This window comes from Physeter macrocephalus, chromosome 8 (assembly GCF_002837175.3).
Source record: "Physeter macrocephalus isolate SW-GA chromosome 8, ASM283717v5, whole genome shotgun sequence".
Lineage (NCBI taxonomy): Eukaryota > Metazoa > Chordata > Mammalia > Artiodactyla > Physeteridae > Physeter > Physeter macrocephalus.
The window spans coordinates 143,938,126-143,959,708 of NC_041221.1; the positions used below are offsets into that span (position 1 = coordinate 143,938,126).

The 21,583-nt window shown below is 40.3% G+C and overlaps 1 protein-coding gene across 3 annotated transcripts in view; it reads right to left on the bottom strand.

Annotated features, from left to right (window-relative positions):
- HTR4 (5-hydroxytryptamine receptor 4) overlaps positions 1-21,583 on the bottom strand; it is a 338,048-nt gene that overhangs the window by 149,263 nt on the left and 167,202 nt on the right. The window lies entirely within an intron of this gene.

Consider the following 21,583-nt stretch of genomic DNA (forward strand, 5'->3'; position numbering starts at 1 on the left):
GAGTCCGCCTGCCAATGCAGGGGACACGGGTTCGTGCCCCGGTCCGGGAAGATCCCACATGCCGCGGAGCGGCCGGGCCCGTGAGCCATGGCCGCTGAGCCTGCGCGTCCGGAGCCTGTGCTCCGCAACGGGAGAGGCCACAACAGTGAGAGGCCCGCGTACCGCCCAAAACAAAATAATAATAAAATAAAGGACAAGACTTCACAGTGATTAAGAAGCAAACATAGCAATTCCACTCATGTTGCTAGGCAGCAAGGGCCACGTATGAGCTCAATGAATGGATCCTGAGCATCTGCACGAAGGAGAAATAGGAGCCTGTGAGTGAACTGTCTTGATAACCTCAGGAGTTAGTACTTTTTGACACACATGCTCCTGGATTTGCCTGAGAAGGGGCAAGGCACACGTATTTTAAACCTTTCTGGTGGTTTATTTTTCCAAGATGTGTTGAAAATTCTCCTCGATGCAAAGTTGGCACAGTATGTTGTAATGATTATCAGCTCGAATGGAGAAATTAGGTAAAAATGGCCTCTCTTTCTATTTGCCAAGTTCAAGCCTGCATTACCTATAACTCGGGCTATTTCAACAGCCTTCAGCCTGATCTCTGCTTGTTTCCTCCCCATCCACACCAGTTCACCTCACCTAACTGATTAATTACAAGGGCATTTTCTATCTCCTTCACAGCAATTCCCATCCCCTGTGATCAGCATTTACCCTATTCAGTTGTGGTGAAAAATATAATGCTGTTGACTATAATTAAGTCTGTTTTATTTTGTTCTTATTACAAAGCAATGCATAATCATTAACAATAAAGCAGAAAAATACAGACCCGTAAATGAACATCACTATCCATTATCCTATTCACAAGAAACAAGCAATGTAAATATCTTGGTGCATATCACTCTAGATTATTTTCTGTGCATATGCACACAGATTTTTTTTCTTACAGAATTGCATCACCTGTATACGTGAAGTCATAACATGTCTTATAAACTCAACAATAGCCAACATAGTATTTAATGGCTTCTATACTATGCCATAATTATTTAAGCATTGCCACAAAACTTGGGATAATTAACAGAATAAATGACCAGTTACAGATAATTTTACTAATCTTATTGCATCTTCCTGTTCATCTCCTGAACATAACCACAGCTAGCTTTATTAATTCCCCAGTCTCACACCATTATTTCCTTTCCATTTCTATTAGCATGAACCTAGTACAAGTCTCTTACCTGGCTTCTTACAGTAATGAATTTCAGTCTTACATGTCAGAAACCCCAACTCAAAGTGGCTGAAGCGAAAGTAAATGTATAGCTATATGGTTGAAAGTTTCATTAGCAGGGGCTAGCTGAATGCATAGTGGGATCCATGGACTCAAATAAGGTCACTGGGACAAGGCCTCACTCCGTCTACCTCCCAGCAATTCCCTCTTCTGTAATGGCTTAATTCTTGGGAAGGCTTTCCCCTAATAGTGACCAGATGGCTGGTCAACATCCCTAGGCTTCTATGTTCTCAAGAACTCCAGAGGAAAAAGCATTCCTCTGATTTAGTCCTAGGAGTCACTCTGATGGCCAACCACTGTGGCCAGAGGTCAGGTGCTCAGAGGGGGGCCAGGCCTAGAGGACATGCTCACTCTGGAGTCTGGGGACAAAGTCTACCATACCCAATAAACACAAAAGCCCAAGAGTCAAGGAGGGGTAATTCCCTAAAGCAAAATCAGGGAGCTGTTACCAGGGAAGGGGGAACAGATACTGGGCAGTCAAGGACAGTACCTATTCACTACCATTATCCTCTGTGCTCCGTTTGCTCCTTCAGATCTGCTCGCCATCCTTCTCCACCTGGGCTCTGTGCAGGGATCATAACAATCAGCTCCCTTTCCTCTGGTTTCTGGCTGGGTTAAGTCAACAGGAGGCATCAACAGGAGAGTCAGGTCAGAGAATATCTCCATCTCCCTCCTTGCTGGTCCACCAGTTGGCAGTAGCTGTATCCCTGTACTGAAGACCACAGCTCCTCGTGGATAAACTTCTACAACCAACTACAGATACTCTTTCAGTTCTGTTAATAATTCTCTCCCTTTGCTCCTCAGACACAGGGGTGGTAACAGCTCCCTGCTGTGTGAGCTGGAGGGTACTCCACCACCCCTTGTTCTTTTAACCTTGCACACACCTTTACCCCATTCATATTCTCTTTCCAGGGGACCTTGCCAGGTGCAGCCTCCTATCAGGTTGCTCAACTTATCAGTGCTCCTTCAGATCAACCACAAATCTGGTTAACCATTAAAATCCTCATTTAAGAAATAAACGGGAACACTGAAAGTTCAAGGCTAAGGGCTACAGTCAATTTAATACAAGTTACCTGTCACTGTTATCTGAGCTTTGGCAACCACAGAAATCACTGAAGATTGTAATACATACTAGTGATTCCAACTGCTTTCATATTCGTTTGATTTAGTAGTGTGTATCTGGAATATACCTTGTGAAGGTTATACTTTAATGCAATTGCTCTACCTTCCCTAGAAAAAACTGAAAGAATGAAGGAAGCGAATTTGAAAAAAAAAGAACAGTGATAAAGAGTTCTGACTTTGGAGTCAGTAAACCTGGAAAGTCACCCCAGCTTTGCCTATAACTCATTGTAGGTGGACTTAGGACCACTGGGTCTTTCACTGGGTCTCATTGTCCTGATCTGTCAAATACTGGGATTTTAATAATATGTTTAGTCCTAATGAACTACAATTAATGATGCCTGCAAAACAAATGCACTTACAAACACAGCCAGTTCAAAGAAAATAAAGATATTTTACTAAGTTGGATAAAAATGTCTCTCTTGACCAAGAAAGTAAATTCTTTTGGAAAACTGGGCAATCATTTAAGTTAATAATGGAATGGAAACCTAAGGCACTGACCTCAATTCAAAACAAAATTGTTTTCGTTCGGCTTCTTGCCTCAGACCAAATTTTATGTAGAGACAACACGGGCTATCAATAGGGATCTGCAGTGAAGCCCAAGAAAAGCACTACTGAAGCCAGCAGGAGCCCACACAGCCTGGCCATGGATGCAATGCAAGATTAGAAATACAGCTGAAAGTCTGCAGAGGAGGGAGTCCCTGCACTACTTTGTGTAGGTTGCCTGGTCCAGCCAAGACTGTGGAAGCTGTAGGAGGAAGATCAAAAAAAGGCCGAAGCAGGAAATGAGCTGTAACTTGACAGAGTCACAAAATAAAACAGAAAAACATGAAACATATCAGTTGCAAAGAAGGAGCTTGGAAAATGTAGCCTGTTTATTCAGAAATGAGGCAGTTGATATTATTAAAAAGGATTAAAAAAACCTTTTCAGCTCTGAGGTATTTCATGCTAAAAATATCCATTATAAAGAGCCAGGTACTAAGTGTCCATCGACAGATGAATGGATAAAGAAGATGTGGCACATATATACAATGGAATATTACTCGGCCATAAAAAGATATGAAATTGAACTATTTGTAGGGAGGTGGATGGACCTAGAGGCTGTCATACAGAGTGAAGTAAGTCAGAAAGAGAAAAACAAATACCGTATGCTAACACACATATATGGAATCTAACAAAAATAAATGGTTCTGAAGAACCTAGGGACAGGACAGGAATAAAGACACAGACGAAGAGAATGGACTTGAGGACATGGCGGGGGGAGGGTAAGCTGGGACGAAGTGAGAGAGTGGCATGGACATATATACAAAAGAATCCCCTAAAATAAATAAATAAACAGCCAGGTACAAGAACAGGCAATAGACAAGCTGAGTGTGGGAAACTAAACTTGTTGGTATATTGGGGGAAAACGAGGGAAAGACTTAGATATTTACTCAGGACAAGGCCAGGCAAGGACAGGACACCTGTAGCAGAACCCAGTAAGAAGAATACGGAGGAAAAATCAGAGGTTGAACTATATGCACTGGCAAAATGGTTTTAAGTCACTTGTCCAGTAACTGATGAGTTGGTAATGACAGCCTCAAAAACTGTCCAGAAGGATGGTAAGGTCACAGAACCAGGACATGGGAACACAGAGTAATAGACTAGTATCATTTGCAGTTGGGGTGAGGGGTGGGATAAGAATGGAGAGTGGTGGCTCATTCAAGTAATTTGCTGATCTTGGAACTTGATTCTAGGACTTCACTGTCCATTACAGTAGCCACTAGCCACACGTAGTTATTTAACATTTGAAATGTGACTGGTCCAAATTCAGCGGTGCTTTAAGTGGAAAACTAAAAATAGAACTACCATACGACCCAGCAATCCCACTCCTGGGCATATACCCTGAGAAAACCATAATTCAAAAAGAGTCATGTACCACAAATGCTAACACATATATATGGAATCTTAAAAAAAAATGGTTCTGAAGAACCTAGTGGAAGGGCAGGAATAAAGACACAGACACAGAGAATGGACTTGAGGACATGGGGAGGGGGAAGGGTAAGCTGGGACTAAGTGAGAGAGTGGCACAGACATATATACACTACCAAATGTAAAACAGATAGCTAGTGGGAAGCATCCACATAGCACAGGGATATCAGCTCGGTGCTTTGTGACCACCTAGAGGGGTGGCATAGGGAGGGTGGGAGGGAGACACAAGAGGGAGGAGATATGGGGATATATGTGTACGTATAGCTGATTCACTTTGTTATACAGCAGAAACTAACACACCATTGTAAAGCAATTATACTCCAATAAAGATGTTAAAAAAGAAAAAAAAAAGAAAACCACATTGAGACTCAACAGCTGCTGTATGCATACAACTCACACCCACTCAGGAGTATACACTTACTTAGAACAGTCACCATCACCTCCTCACGTGTATAACCACTTACCATATATGTATACAATCATATTCGTATATGTCAGAATAATATCCATAAATAGGTAAGGAATATTAGCAGCATCATTAGTTACAGTGAGATTTACATTTCTACTCTCAATTGCAATCATTTGTTTGAATGAGGGAGAGTCATTAATGCTTGTTAACAAGAAGAGATGCTTTGAAATTCAAAAGAAGTGTTTGAACTTTGTGTCTCCCATTTCCTAACAAGAAGCCAGTTCACTGAGAGGTATTTCTAGCATAAGCCTTCTACCTGTTATCAAGAGTTCCCGGGCTTGTTCACACATAACTGAGCATGAAAACCAAGCTTGTATCTTGGAATGAAAAACTCTAGTGTGATTTACCAGCCAGCACAATTGGATCCAGCTCTCTTAGTCGTCTTCTCTGGACTTTTGCTCTCTCTGAATCCTAAGAGCCACCTGATCCTTACAGCCTTGTCAATTTCACTGGAATCTATCACCTGGCATATCTATCTCAGTACATGCCAACTACATCAATCTCCTGATCTAAACTCTGTCTGGTCCACCATGGTGATACAATAATTTTACATAATGATACGATTATACAAAAATTTGCAAAATGATACACTCTTACACACAACTCAACCTCGAAGATCTCTGAGGTTAGTCTCCTCTAAGCAAGGATTTTGGCCCCTGTATTGAACATCTGCAATTTTAAGCTGTCAAGCATGCATCCCCTCTTCATTTGGTAAAAGAATTCCATTTTCCTTGGGGGAACCATCTTGCGGTTTGGGTGGGACTGACCCTATTCTCCCCCATCTCATCTCCAGGGACAGCACAGAATCTAGGCGTTGCCAATTGCCATATTTAATTCCCCTAGACATTTCAATAGAAATATAATGCGAACCACAATGGTTTAGAGATGGTTACATGGATGTAAACTGATCCAATGGACTTAATTGTGGGACTCTGTTAGGAAGGAAGACCTTTGTATTATCCATATTAGAAGCTGACAGGTTGTAAGCCTGGAACTCCAAGGCATTGCTACATTGAAAGGCCCTACTTTAAGAGGATGGCAGAGGAGAGAGGGAGAGGGAGAGGGAGAGGGAGAGGGAGAGGGAGAGGGAGAGGCCAATTCCAAGGATCTTGTTTGAGACCCTGGTCCAGCAAGTTGCACTCCTGAACTTTTCAGTTTGGTGAGCTAAAGAATTCTCACTGTTGCTTAAGCTACTTTGAATTGGCCTGAAACTGGAAGAATTCTGACTAACATCACTCGTCAAATATTTAGCCACTACAAGGATAATCTATATTTTTCCTGTATTTCAAAGGCAACTTCTCATGAAGTCTCCCCTGTTGATGTAAGCTCACCCTGAATTTTCCCTTTATTTTGTCCTTTTCAACAAATGGTCTATAGGGCACATTTTCTTTATTAGAACCGGCCTTGGAGATCTGGTCCATCCATAATCAAGAGAATTCAAAGGTCACTTCAACATTTCATGCTGAGTTACTGACAATCCTTGACATCAAGTCATCTTTACTGCTCATTTGGGTTACATCCCAGCTCTGGGCTCTTGGTTTCAGTATGGAGTCTGAGACCCAGCTGCCAATTTGCATTCCAGCTTTGACTGGTATCCAAATGCACCCCTATGTTTCTGACTTCCTCTTGTAATAACCCCCCAAACCCCAGTCACTTCAGCATCAGAGGTCTCCCTCACCATTCCTCCCACTGGTCCCTAGTACATGTTGAGAAACTTCCCTAAGGACAATGATCTATATGATTAAAAATGGTCAACTTCCAGATTCCCCACTGCTGGGTAGGAATATTACCATTTGCTGGGTTTGCCTGATGCCAGCTACTTGTTATAATATCACTTCATGGACTAATCATTCAATCATGTACCTGTTATGTTTCTTTGTAAACAAACCTATCCTGATGGATAATTTGTCTTTAGGTCTCAGCCACTTCTCACCAGACTTCAGTTAACACTTCCACATATCCCAACCTAGAACAAATACCTAGTTACATCATGCCTCTCTACTTACATTTTAGCACCCTATAACACCACTGTTACCATGCTGATATACTTATGATACTGTTGTGTGTACTTACTGCCCAATGTATAGTAAAAACAACACTGGACTCAGAATCAAAACACCTGGATTCTAATCTTGGTTCTGTCATATACCAGTGGTGTGACCTTAAGCACAAAAAATCTTTTTCATAACCTGTCAAATTTTCACTTCCTTTATCTGTAAGTTAGGTTAATAATACTTGCCCTATTTTGCTGGATGTTGTGAGAATTAGGTAACAATGGACGTGGACAGGACATGGAAGCAACCTAAATGTCCACCGACAGAGGAATGGATATACATGTGGTACATATATACAATGGAATATTACTCAGCCATAAAAAAGAATAAAATAATGCCATTTGCAGCAACATGGATGGACCTAGAGATTGTCATACTGAGTGAAGTTAGACAGAGAAAGATGAATATCCTATGATATCACTTATATGTAGAATATTTTAAAAAATGGTACAAATGAACTTATTTACAAAACAGAAATAGAGTCACAGACGTAGAAAACAAACTTATGGCTACCAAGGGGAAAGGGGGAGAGGGGGATAAATTGGGAAATTGGGATTAACACATACACACTACTGTATATAAAATAGATAACTAGGGACTTCCCTGGTGGTCCAGTGGTTAAGATTCTGCACTTCCACTGCAGGGAGCATGGGTTCGATCCCTGGTCAGGGAACTAAGATCCCGCAAGCCATGTGGTGCGGCCAAAAAAAAAAGATAACTAATAAGGACCTATTGTATAGCACAAGGAACTCTACTTAAGACTCTGTAATGACCTATATGGGCAGAGAATCTAAAAAAAGAGTAGATATATGTATACATATAACCGATTCACTTTGCTGTACAGCAGAAACTAACACAACACTGTAAATCAACTATACTCCAATAAAAATTTTAAAATAAATAAATAAAATAAAGCACACTGTAAACTCTGAAATACCTTGTAAATAAACTATTAATATGAGGTCTTATCACTAGCCAGAACTGTTATCTCATACTTCTTTTCAACCACAAACACCCATACATATTGTAGATAGTTGGTGAACACTTGTCAAATTTGCATGCAAGTATTCCTAAAAATCCATTTGTAAAACAAAAGAAAAATGTTTGACAATGAACTAATAAGTAAGGGGTTAGGGGAGATAAAAATATTGAGAAAAAATAAGAGGATGAAAACGATGGGCTGTAAATGAGAGTAGAAGTGCCAAGCAGAGTGGAAATGCAAGAGAAAAAGAGAACTAGGGTAGACAGGGAGAGAGGGATGCAAGGTAACATGCCAGGAACACAATGTAGAAGAGGAAGAGGAGGAGAGGAAAAGACAGCAGGGAACAGGAAAAGGTGACAGAAGAGAAAAGTCATCAGTCATTCTTAAACGAGAGTTATCTGCTTGGGAAACCCAGGGACTGAGATGGAAATGGGCTCCTGGCTTTCAAGTAGATAGGAAAGAACTAGCCCCCTGAAGTTGTCTTAAGGAAAGCCGTCCAGCCCAGCGAACCTGTTCCCTGGAGGCAGATGCAGATGATGCCTGCTCTGTGGGAAGAGACAGGGACAGCAACTGGACAAAGAAGTAGCATGTTGAACAACAGCACAGAAAATGAGAGAAAGAGTAAAGGCGCAGAGGGCAAACTTAATAGTCTGTAAAATAAAACCTATTGCCAGACCTGACTATTAAAATATTACATAATTTGACAGTCTCACCATGGTTGCTTTTCTTTTTTTCTTGCTATTATGAAATACATAATAATCTGGATTGAACTGATGATTAACTCTAATTTAACCAATTACCTGGACATACTTAAAAAGAGGAGTGGAATTTTCAAGGAGAAGCAGGTGTCTACTTTCTAGGACACCACAGTGGGAATTCTGATACATGGGAGAGCCTTCAACTCTCTTAAGGTCTCTGAAGGACCATAATTATGCTAACATTCTAGGTCCCCAGCTGATCTCAGTCTCCTCTGAATATGGGGAAAAAAAACAAAAACAGAAGTGATACAGCTAATGGATTTCTTATTAGAGGTGAGGAAGAATTCCTGGAGAATGAGGCAAAGAGAAACAGAAGGCCTATTGAAAAGGGCATAATCTCCTCTGATCACAGAGCACACGGGCTCTTCTCTCTGGGATGACACAGGCTTTCTTTCTCAGAGTTGGCCACCTGTATTGTTCCCCAGTGACACTGTTGATAAAGCACTTAGCATAGTCTTTGGAACAAAGAAAGTATTAGGAACTCAAAGTTGTGGTAGTGAAGACAGTAGAAATAATAGAATTAATAATAATAGTTGAAGTAGTAGCAGAACTTGTAGAAGTAAATGAGTAATGGTGGTCTGAGAGCTTGGCATAATAATACCAGCATCAGTAATGCACCACCGTGGTACCGTGGTACAGAGGAAGCTGCAGTACAGGAGTCAGGAGACAGAGCTCAGGAGTCAGACCTCCTAAGTTTGGATCCTTGACTCCACCATGTGTTAGCTGTATGAACTTGGGCAAGTTAATTAATATTTCTATGTCTCAGTGTTACTACCTATAAAATGTAGATGATAAGATCACCCCCTTCATAGAATTGTTATATGGAGTGAATGAAAAAGTAGTGATAAAGGGTCTCCTCTCCAAATCTCATAGCCTCCGAATCCATAACTGCAAGTGAAATTTGGTGTATGGGGGGTGGGAGGAAGAGGTGGTGGCTGCTAATATCTACTGGGCACAAACCTGTCTATGACAGGCCTGGAGTGATGGTGAGATCTTGTCTAAAGAGTTGTAAAGTGAAATATAAAGGCTTTCTCAATTTTAGTTAAATTCCTCCAACACTATAATATGCCAGACAGTGTGATAAATACTGGCCACATGAAATCCAGCAGAGGAGGTAGACATATTAAACAAATAACTACAATCAACTCTGACAATTACAAACAATTGATAACAGCAATTTGTATACAGAGATCTGGGAGCATAGTGGGGAGGCTGGGAAGGCTTGTGGGTCTGTAGAAGATAAGTTTGAATTCAAAGTGTGAATAGGAAGTTGACAAAAGACAGGGGATGGGCATGATTAAACATAAGCTATAGAAAGATGGCCAGTCATGTGACTGCTAAATGAACTGGAGGTGGGACAGCCATAGTCAAGAAAGGAGTTTGGCGATGACGCCAATCGCTCAGAAAAGAAACGGTGAGGTCTGATGACAGAAATGACAGGAAGAGAAGGAGAGGGTTGCAGAGTCAAGGTTACATAATTCTAAATAAAACAGTCCTAAAATTAAGCTGGTGTAAAAAGGTTACTAGTTATTTTTTTTTTCCACAGAGTAAAACCTCATCAGTTCAGCATAACTTGGATAGAAGCATGTCACAATTAATCAAATATGAATTACAAATTTTTTAAAAATATGGTTAACTGCTTAGGGTTTTTTGACTAGATGAGATATTTTAAATACCTTTCAACTTCGCTACTTTTAATTAGCAGCATCAATGTTCCTGCAAACAATTAAAGTGGAGGTTCTTAGAAGCAAAGTTTTTTTCTGAAGTGGATTGAACATTTCTCTCTTCTGCTTTTGTTCCCACAAATGCGCTTCCCAGATTCCAAAGCTGATCTTTCCTCAGAGCCAATTCCTCTTTCACAGTATAAAAAAAGTCATAACGCCAACCTCAGGCTGATTCACCAGAGAACTGGTCCGAGAGGCCTATAAAATCTGTCAACAAGCTAGAAGACTGGTCGACTGGTACTTCTTCCTGTCAGTTAGGAGTGTCAAACTGGATAGCCCATCAGTAACACAACCATAGAAAATATCATGTTTGTAGTTGCAGACAGAAATCTGCCACATTTTCCTGATTCTCAGGATTCTCTGGGGCAACTCAATTTATTTTCAAAACTTCTGTCAGTGATGCAATGATAAAATTCAGTTCAATCCCAGGACAAGCCACCAAAACATTCTCTTTTACAGAGGGAATTCTATCCTATCCTTCACTAAAGTACTACATTGGTTGAAATACTTAATTATCATAGCCTGTCTAAAACTCACAGTAAATCAATGCACTATTTATTTTCCAAATACTTGTACATTTCTTACATCATAACCCCATGAGTCATAAATAATTTATTTACCATGAAAAATATTATACTCAATTCCCACAATCACACTGACTAGAAATGAAAGTACAAAGGAAATAATTTAGTATTTACAGATGTACAGGAGGTGGCTTGCTCGCATAAGTTTTCCGAAGTTAGCAATTCACTAGGGTCATAGTTGTAACTCTTACACACATCCTAATTGTGCAAAACTTCCTTATTACTTGCAAGCTAGAGAATGAAATAACCCCTGAAGTCTCAAGAAGGAAGAAGTTTCATATACAGGAAGTCTCTTTGATACTAATATTTAGAGAGCTACATTCACTTTTCCCTTGTCTAGAAGATAATTAGAGCTTTGGGGGTCAATTTCTATTCCATTCGATCCATCCCGCATCAGATGGGATCAGAATCTTTCCCCAAACATTTCCCCTCTGAGCCCCACACCAATTTAGCCAACTTTCTATTAGATGTTTATCACCAGAATGTCTCACAGTTTCCTCCATCTCCACCAGCTCCGAACTATGCTCTATTTCTTCAGACACCATACTGCTCCATGGTCACCTTCAAAATGTTTTCCTCTTCTTTCTCATTCAATTGGCCACCTTCTACCATGAATTCTACTTCTTAAATTCCTCTAGAATCTGTGTCTTCTTCCTCTATCCCTACTCCCTCAATCTTAGTTCCGGTCCTTATCCACCATCCCTTGGACAAGTATAACAGTCGCCTGAGTCCCTGAGCCCATAACTCCTGTCATCCACTGTAATTCAGCCTGTACTTAGAGTCATCCTCCCACAATACCTGACATGACTTTTCTCTCTTTTGTGCAGACTGGTCACATTTCTAGACCTTCCATATCCAGTTTTCTTCATTTACTATTACTAATATTTTTTGAATGCTGAGGAATTGTCTTTTTTTCATATTTAAAAAGCAACTTCAGAGTTCTATACTATCTACACATACACTTTTTCTAGAATTAAACTTTTGACGGTTTGGATTGCAATAATTATACATAATGAACAATGGTGGCATTTGAGATAAGGTAAGGCTAAAAACATCAGTTATACTGTTGATAGTGAGACCTTACGATAAACATGCATCTGTATCTGTTATGTAAAGGGCACGATAGTATTGAACATTCAAGGATGAGTACTTTGTATAATACCTTTTGCAAGCACTTAAATTAATAAAGCCATTATAAGTTCAGGAGCAAGTGAGTGGGTGGAGGAGAATGGAAAAAAAAAGATTATTCTTACAGTTCTTTAGAAATGCAAATAAGAACATTGCCTGAACATCATTACCTGACTGATAAAATGGTAATCGCTTAACAGATATTTACTTAGAAACCTGTTCCAATTTCTTAATTGCAAAAAGTTCCTTAATTCAATACAACCCTATTTGCTAAATGATAATAAGACAAATTTCCAGGGAAAAAATAGCAGGTACTAAGTGTCATAATATGATCTATAAAATTGGAAAAGATTCTTACCACTGTTTTCAAAATTTAAGTGATAAAATAAAAAGCCTTCAAGGGTGTGGTAGGTAGATCGAACTCCCTGACCAACTGGACGCTGTAGCTATGGAAGGTAATATAATGGTTCTTAGCAGGCAATAGGATTCATTGTTTTTCTGGTAAACTGGAGAGTGCCCAGCCTCCCCACAGGTGCTTAAGTCAATTTTTAAAAATTGAGACAGGCCAGAAAAACATATGTGCCAGGCCTTTAGTTTGGGAACCCAAGTCTAAAAATGTATAGAATAGATACTCTACAACACAGAAATTTTTGCACAAGCAAACTGAAACTTAGGCTCTGACATCAAGCAAACTGGGTGAAAACACTGGCTTCACCTCTTACTAGAAATGTGACTCTGGATGATGGCACTTAATTAGAAAGGGTAGAAGCCTAAAAACTACATTTTCCATACTTCCTTGCCAGCTGGCTTCTGGTTATGTTCTCCAAATAGGAGGTTCAGAATGGGAAACTGGACTTTGAGAAGGAAAAAGAACCTTTTTCTCCAATATCTGGAGGTGCCATTAGCAGTGAGAGCAGCAGCAAATGATGATTCCTTAAGCAACAGATGTGATGGGGGCAGGGCTTGCAGCGGATCCGTGAAGCTTCATGACCTCTGGTTAACATCCCCTTCTTCTTGCCCTTCCAGGGAGCTTTGTAACCAATGCCCTGCATTAGAACTCCCTTTTCTTGAAATTTATTAAACAGCCTCTATTTTCCCAACTGGACACTGATAAATATAGAAGCAGAAAGAAACAAGTGAGAGGTGTTTTCCTCTAAACAAAGATAGTCAATCTAGGGATGCACTGCATATAATGGAGAGCTGTCTTTATTGAATAGAACACAAGACTAAGAGTCAAAGAGACACAGGATTGAACCCTAGATCCTCCAATTCCCAAACAGGAATGGATCCCCATTCACGGAAGCTGCAGAGTAAAGAGAAAACAGTGCCGAATAGGGCAGAAAAGAGCAGTGGTCTCATCCCAATTATGCCCCTTGTTTCTATCACCTCTGGGAGCCCCAGTTTCCTCAACAGAGAATGGGCACAATCAGGGACAAATAGTCAAAAAAAGTTAAAAACTGATTAATAAGGTCAGCCAACTAAAAGGACACCAAATTTAAGCAATCAAGAAACTTACAGAGTAGAGTAGTTAATTATCAGTCCTAGGGGTAATAAAGCCAATATCTCATGATTACCGTGATCACTAAAGACAACATCATTTGTTCGATCCATGTATGTGTGAGACACTATGCTAAGAGTATTACCTACATTATAATCCTTACAAAAAAACCATTTTCAGATGCCAAAACTAAAGGCTCTGAAAATGAAATAATTAGTTCAAGGTCATATAGCTAGTAAATGAGAAAGCCAAGACTTGAACCCACATCATTTTGTTTCCCCAAATCCCACTCTTTCAGCTTCCTGTGATGCTGCCAGTTGAAATCACTGTGAAATATGTAATTCAGAAGCTGTATAGTGTGACATCATGTAGAGCAGTGGTTCCCAAGAGGGAACCACTTTTTGGCAACAGGGACCGGTTTCACAGAAGACAATTTTTCCACAGAGGCGGCGGGGGTGGGGGTGGGGGGTGGGAGGTGGGGGGGATGCTTCAGGTGGTAATGTGAGTGACGGGGAGTGGCAGATGAAGCTTCGCTCGCTTGCCCTGTGCCGCCCGGTTCCTAACAGGTCGTGGACCGCTACCGGTCCAAGGCCTGGGGGTTGGGGACCCCCTGACGTAGAAGACTGCTAGCTTTGTGCCACAACCAGCAAATTTTACCCATCGCAAGAGACCATTGTTTTAGGAACATAAATGTCACCCTCCCCCTTAAGGTCCCCTGTGACCCCATGAGGAACAGGGGTTTCCACTACAGGGTAAATTCCAGTTCATAGTCACTATGCTCATGATCTAATTAGAAGACTAACTGAATAATCACCATTGTATCAGTCAAGCAATAAAGTTGAGTATGATTCTCATTTACATTTCTAAAGCAACATAAAAATAACCCCTTTTAAATGGTACCCACTCGCTTTCTCCTTATATGCTAATACATGTCACAATTTCAAAGCCTGAAGAGAGAGTTCCTGCAAAACATTTCACTGACTTAAAGTTGCACATGTTCACAGTTGCAACTGCCAGGTTACAAACATGAATTAACTCTGCTTCCAAATCAATTACATATTGATAAGTCTTTAGGGCTGACAACTTGCACACATTGATTTTAAACTCTAGGAGTTATTTCAAGGCTTTAGAATATTTAGCATTAAAAATTCCAACTTCATCCTGAGACTTTAGTGAAATATAAGTATTGTCACCAGTACTAATAATCAAACCAGAAATCAACTCCCTTATTTTAAAAATTGTTATTTTTTCTCTTTGCTAAAATTGGATCATTTCAATTAATTCTTGTAGTCACATTGATTTCCAATTAATTTTATTTCTTGATTTGAAGTAATGAATTGCAAATTAGTGCCATGACAGAATTAAAGCAACTGGGTAATTACAGTTGACCTTTGAACAACTCAGGGGTTAAGGGCACAAACCCTCCGAGCAGTTGAAAAATCTGTGTATAAGTTATACTTGGCCCTCAGTAACCATAGTTCCACATCCATGGATTCAACTAATCTCGGACCATGCAGTACTGTAGCATTTACTTTTGAAAAAAATCTGCATGTAAGTGGACCCAAGCAGTTCAAACCCATGTTGTTCAAAGGTCAACTGTAACTCGAAGCCAGATACTCTTCTTTGTTATGGCTTTTAATGAATATTGTGATGTGTGTACAGTAGGTGGTTGTATTTACATCGTAAATGTATTTTATATTTTAGAGTATTCAGCTTTTGGCATTTATTCAGATTTTTTGTGCTTTATACAAAAGCTTGCCATCTTGATCTTCTGTTCAATGATGTTTAGTGGCTCCCCAGCACATGGCATCAAGCCCTACCAAAGAAGGAAGAAAGATTCTCCCTTGGAAAAAAGGTTTCTTCTTGGATTCCTTTCTCCCTCTCTTTCTTCCTTCTTTCCTTCATTCTTAAAGTGGTTTACAAAAATAAACTATATATATATATATATATATATATTTTTTTTTTTTTTTTTTTTTTTTTTTTTTTTTTCAGGCCCAGCGGCCATGGCTCACGGGCCCAGCCGCTCCGCGGCACGTGGGATCCTCCCAGACCAGGGCACGAACCCGCGCCCCCTGCATCGGCAGGCGGGCTCTCAACCACTGCGCCACCAGGGAAGCCCCAATAAACAATATAAGATGTAGTTAAGAAAGCAAAAAAAGTAAGATGAAGTGACAAAAAGGGCTGGAAAAATAAAATAAGGGCATGTTAGAGCCATAGTAAGTGCCTGGAGATCTTCTATAGTTGCCAGTGATAGTTATAAATTTGGTTCTGACTTGGCTAGAAACCGTAGCAAAAGGAGGGAAATGCTACCATTTATATGATTAATCATTCCTATATTATGCTTTTTTGGTTGCTAATGAGAAACATTAATGAGAAAGCACAACAGTTTTTCTGTAGAGGAGAAACAGTATTAAACCAAGGTATTCTTACTAAAGAGAGGCAGTGCAGCAGAAAAGTGTACTGGGGCAGGGCGATGAGTCAAGGCTAGGAAGAAGCCACAGCTAAAAAGAATCAAGATTAAAAAATAAACTTTCTCTCCACTCAAAGTCTGAGGTCTTTATCTTGAGAAATCTTCAAAGAGCAACTGTGTGTATATTTGGACTTTTCCTCCCCTTACGTCTTCTGCCTGAACCCTGTACTTTCTGGAACTAGAAATTGATAGAAAAAAAAATTCTTAGAAAGCAGAAACTGTTTAAGTATAATAAACAGCAGGAAGAAAAGGACAGCGACCTGGGTGGCCTTTAGGGATCACACTTGAGCTGAGGAAAACCACATGTCAGTGGGAAGAATCTGGTAGTTAAAACAAACAAAACAGAAGGCATGGGTTATCTCTGAAGTCAGGCAGTAAGTGTTTTAGGGCTGCATTAAGCAGCCTCAGGGGCTTAGGGATAGCACTGGGGTAAGGCACCGCCAGGCTCGCTGCCCAAACACAGGCCAATGATATCCTCAAAGAGTATCTGCTACAAAATCACTGGAGCCACTGTTTCCATTTTCCTTTCTTCAATCCTTCAAAAAAAATGCAGCTGTCTCCTCTAGAGCCCCAACAAGAAGCAAACAGACCAAAAACTGACATCAGGTGGGTGTCAGACTGCCTGGAAAGGGGTGACTGCTAAGTTTGTGAGACACTACAGTATTTACCAAGGGACAGGACTCATCAGGAACTTGCCACTCCAACCAGGGCATGATTCACTGCCGGCTTTTCATCCTGAGTCAATCCATCCTATATCGACTGCTCTCTGCAGTGAAAGCTCTTAAGGGAAAAAATGCTTGTAATGCTTCTCCTATTTCTAAAATCCAAACCTAGCATATTTTTTTTTTTAGTCCTTCTTTATAGTTAGTTCACAGAGAATACAATACAGCTCATTGTATAGCCCACTATTTGGGTTCTTTTGTCATTGTATTAAATGCTATTTGTGCAACTGTCTTCTAGCTTGAGATCCTTAAGAACAGGCACTTATGTTAACTCTTCCTCGCACATCGTTTAGGTGCTTAACTAATTATATCAAACTAATGAAGGAAGCCTCACATATTTTTATTTACCAATGGAGCAGCATTATTGAAATACCATAAATAAATCCAACTGCTACAAAACGAATGGAGCTGGACATTAACATATTTTGGCTACCAAGCCTCAATTCCCCCTCCCTAAAAAGCACCAATTACTTTGGAGGATTTAACTTTCCTCGATTGCATGTCATCTTGAGTGATACCTGCCTCCCATTATGAAATGGACAACAAGTGGTCACATGACTTAGCTTGGTCAATCAGATGTCTGATTCTGACTCTTGAGTAGCATATAGAAAGAGGAAATGGTTGGACATTATCCATTATGCAGAAATGTACTGACCACTTCTTCCCATGGTTGGCCACTGTTCCACTTCCTAGCTCTACTAGAATTCTCAAAGTTCTTGTTTATTTGCAAACCTGGTCCCCCAGAATTTTTACCTTAATTCTTTGAACATATACATTGTAGCTTCCCCAAAATTACCTTTGAATATGTTAGCAAGTTTCTTCCTTCCTTCCTTCCTTCCTTATAAATTTATTTATTTATTTATGGCTGCGTTGGGTCTTCATTGCTGTGTCCAGGCTTTCTCTAGGTGCGGCGAGCAGGGGCTACTCTTCGTTGCGGTGCGTGGGCTTCTCATTGCAGTGCCTTCTCTTGTGGCGGGGCACAGGCTCTAGGTGCACAGGCTTCAGTGGCTGTGGCATGCAGGCTAAGTAGTTGTGGCTCACGGGCTCTAGAGAGCAGGCTCAGTAGTTGTGGTGCGCAGGATTAGCTGCTCTGCGGCATGTGGGATCTTCCCGGACCAGGGCTTGAACCCATGTCCCCTGCATTGGCAGGTGGATTCTTAACCACTGTGCCACCAGGGAAGCCCAGCAAGTTAATTTTTGATGCTTATAGTCAATAACACTGGCGCGGCGAGCAGGGGCTACTCTTCGTTGCGGTGCGTGGGCTTCTCATTGCAGTGCCTTCTCTTGTGGCGGGGCACAGGCTCTAGGTGCACAGGCTTCAGTGGCTGTGGCATGCAGGCTAAGTAGTTGTGGCTCACGGGCTCTAGAGAGCAGGCTCAGTAGTTGTGGTGCGCAGGATTAGCTGCTCTGCGGCATGTGGGATCTTCCCGGACCAGGGCTTGAACCCATGTCCCCTGCATTGGCAGGTGGATTCTTAACCACTGTGCCACCAGGGAAGCCCAGCAAGTTAATTTTTGATGCTTATAGTCAATAACACTGGTAGATATACAATAGCAAGGATCAAGGTGAAATAGCAAACTCAATTAAATGAAACCAAACAAACCAAAAATTAAGTAACCGGTATGGCCTGACCAAATACTTAAATGCTAGACATTTTATTTAGCCCTAAGTGTCAACTAGGACCTCTCTGTTCCTTGATATCTGGGGAAAATTGGCTGAAGACTCTCAATTCTATAGCCTGTAGAAATCTTTCTCTCAGATTTCTGATTCACACTCATCCTGTGCCTTTGGGGTGTTCATTCTCACACATGAATTCTCTCTTCCAAACTACATTTACCCAGACAGGAATGTCAGGCATCTCACCAATTTACACATGCGCGTGCGCACACACACACACACGCTCATATAAAATATCTGTAGTATAGTAGGAGGCAGTGTGGTTTTAATGACCTTGAGCAGTTTACTTAACCTCTTTGTACCTTAGTTACCACACATTGTAAAATGAGGATAATAATGACGTGCCTCAGAGGATTGTTTTAAAAATTAAAAGGATAATACAAGTTAAGTTTATAGCTCATGATGACCTCACACATAGTAAACATTCCACACTCCTTTCCTAGCCAAGCTAGAAAATTTTGCTGAAGAACTCGGTGCTGGGAGAGGTCAGCACACACATCATGCATTTTTAAACAAACAAACAAAAAGATGCAACCTAACTCCTCTCAACGTCTTACAGCCATCACGCAGCTAGATGTCCCACCTTCTGCTAAGCAGGATCCAGACTTTCCTTCTCTGAATCTTCTCTTCCTACCTTCTCCCTCCTCTGGTCACTCATTTTCCTGTCTTCAGAGCAAGTTTAAAAATTCCTCTCCTGTGCCAGGGACCCAGACCCTTTGGCTTTCACTCTACACGGGCACTTTACCAAGTGAAGACATTTCCTTACCAAAAAAAAATTTCTGGTTCCTATTCTTCAAATGATAAAATTTACTCTATCTAGTTATACCTAGAACATGGGTTTCCAGACCCTAGTCATCTGCATAGTACCCTTGTGATTTTTTTCACATTCATTTATTAACGAATATTTTAAAAGTACATAATATTTTTCTTTTTTTCCAGCATTATGGAGATATAATTGACTTACAGCACTGTATAAGTTTAAGGTGTACAGCATAATAAGCTGACTTACATATATCATGAAATGAGTACCACAATAAGTTTAGTGAACATCCATGATCTCATACAGATACATAATTAAAGAAATAGAAAAAAAATACTTTTTCTTGCGATGAGAGCTCTTAGGATTTACTCTCTTAACAAGGATGAAGGCAGGTAAAAGATGCAAATGCCTAAGTACAACATGATAAATATAATTAACATTGCTGTATAGGGACTTCCCTGGTGGCACAGTGGTTAAGAATCCTCCTGCCAATGCAGGGGACATGGGTTCGAACCCTGGTCTGGGAAGATCCCACATGCCACAGAGCGACTAAGCCTGTGCACCACAACTGCTGAGCCTGCGCTCTAGGACCCACGTGCTGCAACTACTGAGCCCACGTGCTGCAACTACTGAAGCCCACGCGCCTAGAGCCTGTGCTCCGCAACAAGAGAAGCCACCGCAATGAGAAGCCCGCGCACTGCAACAAAGAGTAGCCCCAGCTCGTCACAACTAGAGAAAGCCCACGTGCAGCAACAAAAACCCAACATGGCCAATAATAATAATAATAATGAAAAAACACTACTTATAATTTTTTTCTTTAAATAAAACTTACTTCCAAATTTTAAGTAAATGTATTTTAAAAGAAAACTCTATTTCACTACTATCAGTGGCAAAATAGTATTACCACCATAAGGTTACCTTAAAATAAATATTTATTTAAAAATAAAACAGACGTTCATGTACCACCTAAAATCATCATGCATTACTATTGATCCATGCATCACAATTTGGTAAAGGTCCTTTACTATGGACACCCAGAGGGTGGGCTGAGAAGGAAATGGCTGGAAAGTCTGTGGCACTTGCATGTTACTAATATCGTGGGTAGAGATGGGGAGTAGGTGAGGATGAGCATATGTTGATGGGATCAGGTTAGAAATCAGACAGAGAGGATGGTCCAGAGACATCCTCTGGAGGGGTGATATCATCTTGTATCCTGCATTGCAGATCTACAGCACCCAGGAGAATGGCTAATGTTCATTTAATTGAATTGTAGTCTGCTATTAGAATCCAATGCTGCTATAAATAAATGTTGAAAAGCTGGAAATGTTAGGGATCATACTATCTGAATCATCCAAAAAGAAGTTCTGATTTTAACCAACTGATCCAGTTTAATACAATGTCTGAAACTTAAAATAATTTGACAAACTTATCACCATTGACACTGCTCACTTTGGCCTTTTAATTAATAAAAATAAAATGGAGACTCTCTAGATTCCACTATGCTTTCTCTGTGCAAATAACGCCACAAATTTTCAGAGGAAAATTAAGTATGTGGTACTAGCCTAAAAATCTCTGTTAAAGTCCTAAGACTGCACCAAGTCAATGTGTTTGGTGAATATCAAAGTCCACGATGCTTCCATTGGGAGTGTAAAATGTTTTACTGCTGAATATAGAGTCTCTGTGCATACCTAAGTGTACTAGAACATCACCCTATTTGAAATATATGTAGCACAATTACTGGCTGATCAATAACTCTTTATTAAATACCCACCATGTGCCAGGGATTATTCATGAGACATATTCTACCCTTAAGGAACCCCTGCATTGGGGTGATAGTACATCTTTGCAGCTCGTCACATTACACTAGAGTTTCTGTGAATTTCTGTCAAGATATTTGACAGCTCCATTTTGTCACAGCGTTCTCCTACATCAAACACAGAGGCATAGTGCCCCTGATCTATACCTGAAATGTGCTTTCCTACAGATCTCAAATGAAAGAAAAACTGCTCCTGTGATTGCACCAAGAATGTATTTTTTGACCATGTCTTCCAGCTATTGATATCGATGATATCTTCAGCCTCAAATGCCAATTCATAACATTTAAGCCTTATTGAATATAATTTTCTCCACAATATTTGGTTGTACCGAATAAAATGCAGCAAGCCTTTAAAGAAAAAAAAAAATCCCTAGAAGCCATCCTATTATTTGATCGCCAAGGGTTGCAGGAAATTACAGAAAAACAAAACAAAAATCATTTAGCTTTAGGTAACTATACCATGCAACCATCATGTCACATAATCTAATGACCTGGTTGTTAAAAGAACCGGCAAACCAGCACTTGTCACAAAAAGCTATTTAAACGTATATCTAAAGTTTAGATGTACA